The 14,749-nt window shown below is 37.1% G+C and overlaps 1 pseudogene; it reads right to left on the bottom strand.

Annotated features, from left to right (window-relative positions):
* Nucleotides 1–13,311: 13,311 nt before the first annotated feature.
* Nucleotides 13,312–13,430, bottom strand: LOC113455545 (annotated as a pseudogene).
* Nucleotides 13,431–14,749: the final 1,319 nt, after the last annotated feature.

The raw sequence follows: 14,749 nt of genomic DNA, 5'->3' as shown, positions 1-14,749 counted from the left end.
TATCTATATATAGCAGTGTTATTTTGCATTTGTATGTTTATGTATACATATATACATATGTGTATGTATCTCTGTGTGTATACATCTTTCTGTCTGTCTGATTGTCTATCTGTGTGTGTCTGAGTGTGAAAATAAATATAACTGTTATTATGAATATTATATTAATATAAAGAATGTTATTATTCTTTTTTATTTTGGAAATCAATTCAGAAATGAGAATTTGTGGGCTCCTCTAATATTTTGAGCAAGATTAAAAATACACTAAATTTCCTTTCACTTGTGACTATTAAAGCAATAAGAAAACAACAGAAACATACTTTTTACAACAAAGTTCTACATCAAAACTTCCTGGTTGTTCTAGACTACATAAATAAGAGTCATCTCATGATAAACGTCGTTCATATTGCTTAGGCTTTCTAAAGTAATCTACCAAATATTTTTCTTTGGAAGGAGGAATGTGTCCTTAGAGAAATAAAAGCATTGTCTTTAATAGTAAAGCTTAACACCTTCCAGCAGCTGGACCGGCATGGTCCCAAAGCAGCAGGGACAGCTGGGTGACCTCATGGAGCCTCACATGGTGCAGAGGATGAGGAAGGCAACATAAAAAGATGACCCCAGGGTCTCAGAAAGGGCAAAACCCAAATGGGATAGGAGAAGAGCTGTTGCTTCGGAGAACAGTTCCAGGCATAGCCCAAAATCAAGTTACCAAACATCATTCCAATGCCAGCCCTGATCCAGCCATGACAGCTGTGGTGGCCCCAGCACCAATAAACTTTGCAGCTATGTCAATGTCCCAGGGGAAAAAAAAACAGTGGTGTGTAACTTCCCAGTCCTTCAACCTGGAATGAGGGGGTGGCTGTTTCTGGGTGGTTATTTAGTTGGTTCTTCTAGCTCAACATTTTTGTTTCTGTTTTAACCTACAAGACAGAACAACAAACAACAAGCTGTCATCCAAATATTTCCACTCTCATATCTGTTTTAACCTATCAGTTGTCTTCTTAGATGCTTGTGGGGAGAAAATATAAACTGTAATAGTATCAGATCACATAGTGTCAGGCACACCTATGTTCATTTCTTAGATGTTTTTGTATAACTGAGAGATTAAACAAGCCTGCACAAAAGATACGAAATATGAAACTCCCCTCTTTTTTGCAAACTTACAAACCCCGAACCAGGAAATATAGGATGAATGGAATGTACTAGTATATGGAAAACTTAGTTTTAAACCAGTTTCAGGAGTATAAATTGATAGTCATATAAAAGATGAGAAATGCCAGAAGAAAGAGTACAGGGAGTCACAGCTTTAAAGAGAGTGGGAGAAGAACAAGGCGAGGAGTGCCTGCTAACCTCCAACCAAACACATTAATAACAAATGTGCTGCAAAAACCACAAGATGTTACCTGGCTTTGAGACTAAAACTAAATATGTGGATATTTTATTTTTGCTGCCTGGTATCGTTGAAACTTTGGCAATAGAAATGGCCCAGCAGCGCTGCATGTGGTAAGGGATCCCTTGTTGGTTTTCAAAGTTCTCTTACCCCCTTTGTGGATGCTGTAGCAGTTGTCCACAGAAGACTTTCATGGCAGTAAAGGACGACACCCCCCGCCCCAGAAAATAGGCCATCACCAACAGATTTTCACCAATGATTCTTTAAGGTACCAGGAAGGAGAAAGACTTGTGAAAAGTTCTCAATTTGGATTTTGCCAACATGTTACCAAATGTATCCTGATGGCCCTCTCAACTGTAAGTGATCTTACTGGTACATAAGCAGACAAGTTGTACATAAATTTCTCTGTGTTTCGAGGGTATACGTTGCCTGAAAATTTATTCTCAACTATCCTTCATCTGTTATACCTAAAGAAAGTCTCTTCCTCAAGACCACTTTTGGGTATATATCAAAAGAATGTTCAATCATGCCACAAGGACATGTGCACAACTGTGATTGTAGCAGCATTATTTGTCATAAACAAAACCTGGAAACAATCTAAATGCCTCTCGACTGAAGAATGAATAAGGAAAATGTGGTACATTTACACAATGGAGTACTACATGATAGAAAAAAATAATGACATCTTAAATTTTGCAGGCAAATGGTTAGAGCTAGAAAACATCATTTTGAGTGAGGTAACCCAGACCCAGAAAGACAATTATGATATGCACTCACTCATAAGTGGTTTTTAAACATAAAGCAAAAATAAACCAGCCCACAAATCACAATCCCAGAGAACCTAGACAACAATGAGGACCCTAGGAGAGACATACATGGATCTAATCTACATGGGAAGTAGAAAAAAACAAGGTCTAAGTAAACTGGGAGCATGGGGTCCTTGGGAGAATGTTGAAGTGGAGGGGAGAGGCAAGGAAGGGAGCAGAGAAAAATGTAGAGCTCAATAAAAAAAGAAAAGAAAGTCTCTACTATGCCATGGACCCTAGAAACACATTCTCAAGAGAATCTGAATTCACCTTAGGAAGTCTGTCTCTGGAACCTGTGTAGATCCACACAAGACCCTCTGAATGTACGTGAGTTGTTTGACTGGGGCAATCTGTGGGGCCACTGGCAGAGGGACTAGGACTTATCCCTACTGCCTGAACTGGCCCTTTGGAGCCCATTCTCCTTGGAAGGATATCTTGCTTAGCCTAGATATAGGAGGAGGGCCTTGGTCTTGCCTCAAAGTGATTTACCAGACTTTGTTGACTCCATGGGGACGCCTTACCTTCTCTGAGCTGTAACATGAATGGTCCTGTTTGTTGTTGGGGTTTTCTGTCCCGCCTGGTACCCCACAACTGTTTAGCCCCAAAGAAAGTCACACATAGGTCTCCATAAATTATAAGCTGATTGGCCCATTAGCTCTAGCCTCTCACTGGCTGACTCTCACATCTTGATTAAACCATTTTTCTGATCTATGTTAGCCATGTGGCTCAGTACCTTTTTTCATTGGGGCAGATCACATCCTGCTGCTTTGGTGATCTGGGCAGGAGTGGGAGGAATCAACTTCCTCCTTCCAAGAATTCTCCTGTTCTCATTACATCATTTTTACTTTCTGTCTTGTTTTCCCTCCTATATTTGCTGCCTGGCCAATCAGCATTTATTAAAAACACGATTGACAGAATACAGACAATTCTCCCACACCACTGAGAAGTGGATGGGGTAAGAGGAGGGTGGAAGGTGGGGGAACAGAAGGATTGAAGGAAGAATGAACTGGATTGGCATGTAAAATGAGAATACATTGTTTTAAAAACTAAATTAAAAAGGACGGAGAAAATGAAGTCTGTCTCCTGTTTTTGTTCCCTCAGCCATGCAGTTTGTGAATGCTTCCTCTATTTTCTCCTCTTTTCATTTCTAATGGTTTATTTCTCTTCTTAAAAGGCAGATCTCTGTTAATAAGGAAAGATTTTCTGATTCAATCCTTACTTGGACACTGCTTTTGCAAAAGACCTAGATTTGGCTCCCAGCATTCACTTGGTGGATCGTAACAATCAGTATTATTATGATAGTGCTCTCTTCTGGGCACTGTAGACATTACATACATATGTGCCATATCCAAACAGGTAAAGGCAAAACATACATAACCCTTTAGAAATTAAAAAAAAAAAAACTCACTCAGATTATTGTTAGGGTTTTAATTTTTGACTGACATAAAAAGTAACACTCAAGAAAACAAGATATTTTTATGTTCTTTCCAAACCCATCATCTTCTATGATGATAATAAATTGTTGAGCTGTTATTTAGAAACTGCTGTTGGTCTCTTCTTTTTGTTTGGTCCTCCCCTCCTTTGTTCTGCTACATTGAGTGCCTATCTGAAGTCTTGGCACTGCACCTCTTGTGTTTTATTTTATCTATTTTATTTGTTTTGTTTATCCAGAAGTTTTATAATATAATTGATGATGAATGAAGAATCTTGCAACCAAGAGATGTTTTGATATATTTTCTGCTCTAAAGAAGAATGACTGAGAAGTTCATCTGGATCACCAGCGGAATGACAATCCTGAAAGTAGAGGGTTTTTTTTAAAATCTGAGTCTCTCTTTTTAACGTATGTATGCTGTATATATGTATGTATGTATGTACTTTACAGACTGGTCACAATTTCCTCTCCTTCTTTTCCTCCCGGTGCCCTCCCCCAGTCTACCTCTATTTTCATCCCCAAATATTCTCCTCTTCCTCTGTTTCTGTTCAAAAAAGGGCAGGTCTCCTGAGTATAAACAAAACATGGCATATCAAGTTGCAGTAAGAGTAAGCATCTCCCCATGAATTAAGACCCAATGTGAGAAATAGTGTCCCAAAAACCAATGAAAGAGTCAGATACAGACCCTGATGGAAAAGAATAGGAGACATACTTCTTTTCCCCTTTTTTAAATTTATTTTTCCAAACAATGTATTCTCATTTCACATACCAATCCCAGTTCCCTCTCTCTTTCCTCCTTTTGTTCCCCCCAAACTTCCACCCTCCTCACTGCCCATCCATTCCTCAGAGAGGGTAAGGCTTCCAATTGGGAGTCAACGAAGTCTACTAAATCAATTTGAAGCAAGACCCATTTGAGTACAGAGGGAAAAAAGAGAGGGCCAATAAAATATCTAGAAAATAAACTATAAAGATTTATAAATGCTCTAGCCTGTGTAAATTTCTCTATAAGGTTTGATATTCTGTAAGGAAATAATTATAAAATAGATGTATTACTTTATAACTGCAAATTGAGTAACACTAATATCGCAAAGGGTTGAAGACAGAGTTTTAAAAGAGGAAACATTCTGGATATCTTTGCAATTAAACTAGTGTTGATATCAAGCAGATTGCCAAACAAAAAAAATGTTAATTCCAAACTCTATAATCAGAATAAAAATTCAGATATGTAGTCAAAAAACAAAGGAAATCAAAGACAACCCCTAGAAAATATCTATTAGTCAAAAGAATGAAAGAATTTGAACTAGAAAACTGAAACATAACAAATACAAAAATGGAATCAGAATGGTAGAATCAACCTTAATTTACAAGAAATTACACTGCATATGAATGGAGTGAATCTCTGAATTTAGATCAAAACAAACTCTTCCAATTTGTTGTCAATTGCATTCCTTTTTACTATTGATTTTGAGACAGATCCTCACTATGTCATTCAAGATGCCCTTGACCTTGCTATCCTCCTAGTCCAGCCTTGCAAGTGCTGGCATAAAAGAAGTGCATAAACAGTCCAGATCTATCAGTAATCATTTAAAATGTTGACTTTCATAGGGGCTACACGATATCCTGACCTTCACAGGCAAGGAATGGTACTGAGACTGGATGCGGTGCAACACAACTGTAGCATAGCAGTTGGGATGCTTAGGCTGGTCCAAGCTCAATGGGACTACATAAGTACAAACTATCTAAAATACAGGAAGGATGGAAGAAAGAAAGGATGGAAGGAAGGAAGGAAGGAAGGAAGGAAGGAAGGAAGGAAGGAAGGAAGGAAGGAGAGAAAAGGAGGGAGGGGGAAGAAGAAAGGAAAAGAAAAAAAACAGGAAAGGAGAAAAGGAAAAAGCTTGGATATAAATTTATATGTTGGAAGATAACTCAATTTATCAACAACAAAAATGAAAAACTAAAACTATAAATTTTTTTCAGTAACACAGATATTTACATTTTCAGAAATTTTGATTTGGTAGTTATTTCTTAAACATTGAGAAAATGCAAAATAATCAAAAAAACTGTAGGTTAGTCAGACATCATAAGATTACATACTTGTCTTTTTTTAAATGTCATCAAAAAGAAAATGCAACCATGGAACAGAATGTTAGAAATGTTTACATACGAAGTACCTAAGAGGATCAGTTATTAAAATAGGCTTTGATAATGGCTTCTAGAATATGTTTTTAAATCTCTTACAATGTACGAACCAAAACTACCAAAACTCCACTTAAAAATATCAAGAACACTGAAAACCATGCCCAGTGAAGATATACAATTTAACAATTACCCACAGGAGAAACATGCAGTGTCTCCAGAGAGGGAAGATGTCATTTCATAGGTATGATAGTATTTAATGAGACTCCTACCTGGTCAAGTGCCAAGAATAAGGAACTGCTGAGTTCTCACCCTAAATAAGACATATATATTATCTTCTCTAAAGCTTAAGAAATATCACAAGTGGCGGGGGTGGAAAAAATTGAGGAGCACTGGGTGTGCCATGGTTGATGAAACTACCAACTCAAGTCAGCAATTGCTACCTGCATGAGATTAGACTCTTCAACATTCCATCATGGAGTGGGCAGGGGCTTGTAAGACTTCATCTCACCCTGGGCAGTAACTAAAGGGGTAGGGAAGTCAAACTCCTCTAAAGTAACCACCAGTAAATTACTATTGCTCCAGTAAATAATCCCCCCAAAATTGACATACAGTTACTACTAATTAAATGTGTGGACCACAAAAAAAAAAAATACAAGATGAAAATAGGGAGATTAAAAAGGAATATTTGTTGAGAAGGAGTAACTGTATGTTCTTTTAAATCACGTAATGAAAAGTGTGGCTAAATGAGAACTTCATACACTGATCCTGGGATATAAGTGATGACAAGAGTTTGGCAAATACCTCTTGTTGTTACATGTGGTTATATGTAAAGCTCACAGTACAACCAACAGCTTTACACAAATGTAACAAAGAAGTAAAAATGAATGTTCCATGCACATTCTTATGAGTTAATATTTTTAACTGAAAGTGCTAGCAACACAAATATTAATCAACTGATAAATATCATGATACATGACTCTTGATGGAATATTATTTGCCATAAAAATAATCTTTCAGTCAAAAAATGAATGAAGTTAAAAAGCATTATGGTAAGTGAAAAAGAAACACAAAAGTCATGTGCTGGAAAACCTCCTTTTTATGAAATGTTCATTTATTGAGGTCTCCAGAGAAGCAAAGTAGGTCTATGTTGTTGAGCCCTGGGAATGGAGTCGATGGAGAGGCCTGCAAATGGATAAGTTGTCTTCTTCTCTTCTGTCCTTCATTTACATTTGTCCCTTTTGCAAAATATTTGTTTAGGATGTACTAGGCACTTGCTCTAAAAGAAACCAAGTCTGAAAGTCTGAAAGTACATTGTCTCTAGGTTTCAAAAAGTTGTAGTTAGAAAAACTGTAGCTTCTACTAACCTTTACCTTGGTAATTTGTCACCAGCCTTAACTATTCCCTTTATTTGAATGAGCTCAATACTCTACTGCATATAATAGCTCTTTGCTTTTAAATTGAGTCATTGTTAGAGCAACAAAGATATATGTACATTCCACAAAGACTGCATTTGTTTGTATAACAGTCTATTGAAAAATCATTGAGGTTGTACTACAATGCCCAGGCCTGGGAGGTAGATGAAGGATTATGACCTTTATGGAAAATATAAAAGACTAAAAGCTAAACACTAATATTCGGAACACAAAGTAGGGTTTGTGTATAATATCACCATGAAGAACATAGAGTACTATAAATTATATTGGTGAACTCTTGCTTGAGCATAAATTTCTGCCACAATATTTGAATACTGCCATTCTATTATCTAATGTCTTTTTACCACTGGGAAAAAGAAAAATTAACAAAAATACTCATAGATATAAGAAATTCATATTTATGACAACCATTGTAAACAGAATATAGTCCAGAGCAGCAAGAGCAATATGTGTGAGTCATTATTCTGTTTATTTTAATAAAAAGAGTAAAGTGGGTGGGAGAATGGCATTCTGAGAATTAATATAATAATCAGTTTTTCTACAATTCCTGAGAGTTAACCACGCATTTCTTTGTAAGGGCCAGTTATGAGTGCAGGGATGACCACTGTGTCTGAGAAACACAAGTCAGGAGAGAAGTGTTTACTTCCTCAGGAGCACTGTTCCCCAACTCACACACACATAGCAAGTTTCTATATTGTTTACTTCCTCAGGAGCACTGTTCCCCAACTCACACACACATAGCAAGTTTCTATATTGTTTACTTCCTCAGGAGCACTGTTCCCCAACTCACACACACATAGCAAGTTTCTATATTGCTGATGGGAAGACATTGTTTCTACTTCTAAATACACTCTTTCCTGAGGTAGGTTTTATTAAAGATAATCAGAACCATTGTATTATGTTCATTAAAGATTGAGAATCAATGCAAAAGACATTCCAGACATAGCTTGGATAATGATTTCTAAAAACTTTTTAATGGCATGTTTCCATTAAAATATTTCTAAAAATAAGTTTAAAAGCAAAATAACCAGGCCAGCAAAAATAGTGCATTAAGTAATTTCACAGAAGGAAAAACTTTGTAATAAACCTAAGAAATTTGGAATTGCTGTATAACTGTGGTAGTTTCTTACTATATAGGCATCTTCAGTGGAGCCATGCAAGTTTTGCTTTGTTGTGTTTGTTGAAAGGAATAATTCAAGTGAGAACAGAAGGTAATTCTTCCTGTAGGCCCTAACAAAAGATATCCAGACAGAGGAAGATGTTCTCCCTTCTCCAACTACCCACCCAGTTATCATGGTGGATTCTCTCTTATTGCTCTTAAGGGTATCTAGTGTTATATATATATATATATCCATTAGCATTTTCTTAGTCGATGCACGAACGGATTGAACTAATTTCAGAATAAAATAACTTTTCATCTGAAAGATTTCTTTATTAAGATATAAATCCCAAACTTAGAAGGGGATATAACAACTGTTACCACTAACCCTTTTTTCAAGGTGCTAAATACAATCATAAGCCAAATTTTTAAGCCATGAAACATATCTTGATCATATTCTCCCCTCATTTCTCCCCAAACTGCTCACAGATACAACCCAAATTCCCATGCCCCCTCCCAATTTAGTGTCATCTTCTTCCTTCATTAAAACTCTTCTCTCATTTACTACATCCTAACATAGACCAGTTCCCCTTCCTCCACCCAACCCTTTCCCAAACCCCACCTGCCATCTCCCCCAGAAGCATTCCTCCTCCATTTCCCTTCAGAAATAAACAGCTTTGCAGGGATATCAACCATACAAAGCATAACAAGTTATAACAAGACTAGGCACATATACTCATGTAGACTGGACAAGACAACCCTATAGGGTGAAAAGGGTCTCAAAAGCATACAAAAGAGTTAGAGATAGTACTCCCCAAATGATTCCAACTGTTAAAAGTCCCACAAGAGCACCATGTGGTAATTTTATTTTTCATGTTTTTAAATGACAGTGACAGATGTTATTTTATTTTTTTACAAATGTATTAAAGTACCAGATGACATTGTGTCAGAAAAACCAACTGAAAGAGCACACAGGAAAACCCTATGTTATCTTTGAGAAATTTCTGTAAAACAAAAATTATTCCAAAATAAAATGCTTACATTTTGTTTTTTTTTTAATTTTTAGCTTATTCATTAAGATTTTTTAATACAGGCTTTTCATATATTACATAGCTATCTCCTTTCCCACTCCCTCCCCTCCTCCTGCTTCCTCCATATTCCCCCCACCCCACCTCCACATCCACTCCACAAGAAGGGTAGGGCTTCCCACGGGGAGTCAACAAGTCTGACATTTCACTGGAGGCAACACCAAGGCCCTCCTCATACTTAGGCTGAGCAAGGTGTCCCTCCAAAAGGAATGTGTTCCTAGACACCAGTACAAGCACTAGGCCTGTATCCTGGTCCCACTGCCAGTGGCCCCACGGTCTCTCCAAGCCTCACAACTGTCCCTCACATTCAATAGGCCTAGTTTGGTCCTATGTAGGTTCACCTGCTATCTGTCCAGAGTCAGTGAGCTCTTGCTAGCTCAGATAAGCTGCTTCTGTGGGTATCACCATCATGGTTTTTATCCCTTTGTTCATATTATTGCTCCTCCATCTCTTGGGTTGGTCCCAGGTAGTTTGACTCAGGGCTTCACTGTGGATCTCTGTATCTGCTTCCATTAGTTGCTGGTTGAAGGTTCTATGATGACAATTAAAGCAGTCACCAGTCTAATTATAGGGAGAGGCCAGTTTAGGCATCCTTTCCACTGTTGATTAGAGGCTTAGCTGGGGTCATCCTTGAGGTTCCTGGAAATTTCCATAGTGCTATGTTTCTGGATAGCCTTTTAATCAAAATATGTTTCCTTTCTCTTTTCATTGTCTTTTCCCCTTCTTGAACTATCCACTCCCTCATGTTTTCCTCCTCCCTCCCCTTCTCCCCCACATCATCCCCTTCCACCTTTCCTTCTTCCTCACTACTAATTTTCTCAGGATTTCTTGTCTGTTTCCCCTTTCCCAGGGGTAGGGTATCCAAGTATGTGTGTCTTAGGGTTCTCCTTGATACCTGTCTTCTCTAGGATTGTGGAATATATGTATGTTATCTCATCACCATGGCTTAAAGACAGAATACAATAGCAACACTAACTGCAGAAAGCCTAAAAATTCATGGAAATTGAACAGCGCTCAACTGAATCAATGATGCGTCAAAGAAGAAATAAATTAAGGACTTCTGAAAATTCAATGAAAATGAATGCACAACATACCCAAACTTATGGGACACTTTAAAAAATGTGCTAAGAGGAAAGTTCACAGCCCTAAGTGCTTACATAAAGAACCTGGAGATATCTCACACAAGTGAGTTAATAGCACATCTGAAAGCTCTAGAACAAAGAGAACCATATTCACGCAGGAGGAGGAGAAGCCAGAAAATAATCAAATTGAGGGCTAAAATCAATAAAATAGAAGCAAAGAATCAATGAGACAAAGAGTTGGTTCTTTGAGAAAATTAGCAAAATAGACAAACCCTCATCCAAACTAACCAAAAGGTAGAGATAGAATATACAAATTAACAAGACCATTTTGTAATTTTTATGAAAAAGCAATGTGTAAGAGAAAGATGTCATGCAACAGAGCTCAGGTGGAGATGTTTATTATTGAGGAAAAGTGAGTGGGAAATGAGGTAAGGGAAACCAATCTCTGGGAATGGGAGTAACAGAAGAGAAGAGAGAGGCAGAGAGAAACAGAGACACAGACAGAGAGAGCAGCAGAAAGAAAATGAGAAAGGGTGAGACGGAAGGTGGGCAAGAACCACCTTTAAAAGGGAATGAAGCTAACCTGCACAGGGTATTCATAGTGGCTGCAGCTGAAGATATACCCTGTCAGGAAATTCAAGGGCCGGCCAGTACAGATGCCTGAACACTAACACACCAAGCTTCACAAACATAACATATATTCAAGAACCTAACTCATAGCAATGTAAACTTCCTGATTGTTCCTTCAGTCTCTATGAGCCCCTACGATACCTGCTTATTTGATTTTGTGGGCCATGTCCTCGAGGTATCCCTGACCCCACTGGTCCTACAATCCTTCTCATCTTCCATAGGGTTTCTGGAGTTCCATCTAATATTTGTCTTTGTGTATCCACACCTGCTTCTATCAGTTGCTGGATGAAGCCTTTCTAACAATAATTATGCTAGTCTCTGCCATACAAGTTTAGCATAATATCATTGGGAATCATTTCATTTGCTTTTTTTTTTGGCCATGGTTATTTCTATTGTAGGTTTCTGGGCTATCCAGCCTCTGATTGCTGGCCCTGTAGTCAGATCAGATGTGGATTCCATCATACAACATGGGTCTCAGGTTGGACCAGTCATGGTTGGCCACTCACAAATTCTGTACCGCCATTACCCCAGCACACTTTGCAGGCAGTTAACTTTGTAGGTCAAAGGTTTTGTGGCTGGGTTGATCCCCTGGTTCCACTACTGGAAGCCTTGCCTCATTACAGATGATGATCAGTTCAGGTTCTATGGCCCTTATTCCTAATTGTCTTCATTAGGGTCACCCTTATACATTCTAGGGAGTTTTGATGGTTTTAAATTTCCACGGAATCCTTGAAATGTACCCCAGTTATGGTTCTCTCTTCCAGTACTTTCTCCCTTCATCTCCAACCTGATAACTCCTGTTCCTATCCCCACAGCCCCAGTTCTGGTACCAGTAATATTAATATTTTGCTGTCATTTTTTTTTATTTTCAGACAGGACCTCATATATCCCAAGTCAGTCTCAGATTCTTGATCCACTTGTCTCAGCCTCTTAAATACTAGGATTATAAGCATGCATTACCAAACCCAGCAAAAGCCTTAAGGTTCAATTTTTTACCTGAGTGATGTTCTTTAAGAACTAATGTAAATAGGAAAATAAAGACAGTCAAAGAATTTTTCTAAAAATGTGCTTTCCAATGGCTCACATCCTAGTTGGACTCAAATGAGAAATTAAATTTATAGAGTATAGCTTTGCACTGTTCAAGCTATAATCCACACAGATGTAAAATTTAATGAAATGATTAATTTTGAAGATGAATTAGGATTAAATTAGGATTAATATTAACTGTAACAGTGTTAGGGTAGTGAGCATGTGACATAAGCAAAAGTAATGGTCAAGAACTTGGGGACATGAGACCACAGTGATGGCAAGAATCAGGGCTTTGGGTTGAGAAGCTGTCAGGGCTGTCAGAAGCTGTTAATATGTCAAGTGAAATAAAGGCAGAACAATGGTTAGTCCTCAAAATATATGATTCTAAATGTAGGGAATGTAGCAATCTGAAATTATATCTAAACTTAAAATAACTTGAAAAATTAAAAACTTCCCTGACAAATTCAAAGCAGTTAAAAAAGGAAAGACTTTTCATAAGCAAAGGTATTCTAGTTCAATTTTTATTTACAAATATATACATGAATGTTAAGGAATATTTATTTGAAGAAGGAACATATTTTAGGAACTAAAATAAGAATTTAAATTAAGACAACTTTTGGGTAGATGACCACCAGCAAGTTAACTTCTGGGGTGGGACGTTATAACGCTTGTCACACATACTTGAGTACATGAGCTTCAGCTCCTAAATCCACATAAAAGGCTGAACACTGAGGCACACATCTTTAATCCTTTTACTCCAACTGTGAGATGAGGGGTGTTGTCAGAAGAATTAGTCACAGACAAGCTGACCTGAAATATTAAACAAAGCAGAAACAAGAGGAAAGACCCTACCTAAAAAATAACTCTTTAATGATACAAAATATAGAACCTACTCATATAAATTGGCCCCCAACCTCTACATGCACACTGTGAATATGCCCACCCCCTACATGCACATACATCACACACAAATACATACACATAATGACGAAGATAATATATATATTTTAAAGACGATTGTGTGCTGATACATTAAATCAAGCTTACAGAAGTTAATTTATATGCAAAATGTAACTATCTGCATAATTCTGACTTACAAAAGATATATGAAGTATATTTCTTTAAGCATACCCATCAACAGAGTAGGATCCGATTCTTTTTTTTAACTTTTTGGGTTTTTTTTTTAAGCCTACAGCACCCAGTATTCCCAGGCGGTCTCCCATCCAAGTACTAACCAGGCCTGACCCTGCTTAGTTTCTGAGATCAGACTAAATAGGGTACATTCAGGGTGGTATGGTCATAGACTAGGATCTGACTCTTAACATTATGAATTATTTTACATGTATTATTTATATATAATAAATTATAAGCCGGGCGATGGTGGCACACGCCTGTAATCCCAGCACTCGGGAGGCAGAGGCAGGCGGATCTCTGTGAGTTCGAGACCAGCCTGGTCTACAGAGCTAGTTCCAGGACAGGCTCCAAAACCACAGAGAAACCCTGTCTCAAAAAACCAAAAAAAAAATTATAAGTTATATAGAATAAATTATATAGAATACATTAACAAACACTTCATTAACATTTCCTGTTATTTGACAATCATGTCACTAAAGAAAGAGAGTTTTACCTGGTCATATTTTCACTATAATTGGATAATTTTATTTCTGTTTTCTTTTTATTTTTAATGTGCAGAAACTCATTTTGACTTTTTTTTTTCAATTTCATGGTTAGTACGTAGCTAAGTATATTATGCTGAGTGATCAATCTATAACATTCTACATTTTTAATTAAAGTTTCATCTTACTTCTTGATTGATTTTATGTTACACAACACTGAATAATTTGTGAAGTCGAGTTGCTTTAATATATAAAGAGTATCCTGTAAGTATTATATTTTCCATTGATAAGACCAGTTGTTTATTTATTCTTTTCAAAACTGAGACCTCCTTTTTTTGCCTTACTTTGCTATATTGACAAAGACACACATTAAACATTGAGTCATACACACTGCCTGTGATGTGAGGTAACTCTACATTGATCCTGTCTGAGGAAGAAAACCTGTCTCAGTACCGTTTTCACATTAACACATTTTCACAAACAGCTTTGCCAAAATCAATATAATCTTGTCACTGTCCATTTACCGAAGCTATTGATCACAAATGGTACTGCAGTTTCACAATCATTTCTTTTTATTTGTGGTTATATGGTTTTTAAGATTATATTCACTGATTCCTTTTGAATTTTATAAAATAAAAATATATCACTGTTTACCCGTGTACATATTTTCTAGAAATAAAGTCTTCCTGTGATCCTTAATTGTTCTTCTGTGTTATTCCTGTTCTCTGACATTTTAGCGATTGGTTGCCATTAAATCTTAGTGGCTTAATGAGAGTACTTCCAAGGACATTGTTATTGATCACATGGGGGTGTCTTTCAGCTTTTTCTATGTTTTGAAGTTTTTCTGTCTCATTGCTTCTAGAAACATCGTTTTTTTCCGTGATTCTTTATATTCTTTTTCATTTTGGGAGACTCTAATTATATGCATTTTGGTATGTTGAACCTCACAGTTGCACACAGACTTTCAGAACACTTCTTGATTTTCAATGTTCCTTATTTTACATGTGT

The sequence above is a fragment of the Microtus ochrogaster genome, unplaced genomic scaffold, assembly GCF_000317375.1.
Source record: "Microtus ochrogaster isolate Prairie Vole_2 unplaced genomic scaffold, MicOch1.0 UNK61, whole genome shotgun sequence".
In the NCBI taxonomy this organism is placed as follows: Eukaryota; Metazoa; Chordata; class Mammalia; order Rodentia; family Cricetidae; genus Microtus; species Microtus ochrogaster.
This window is presented reverse-complemented; position numbering and strand designations above follow the sequence as displayed.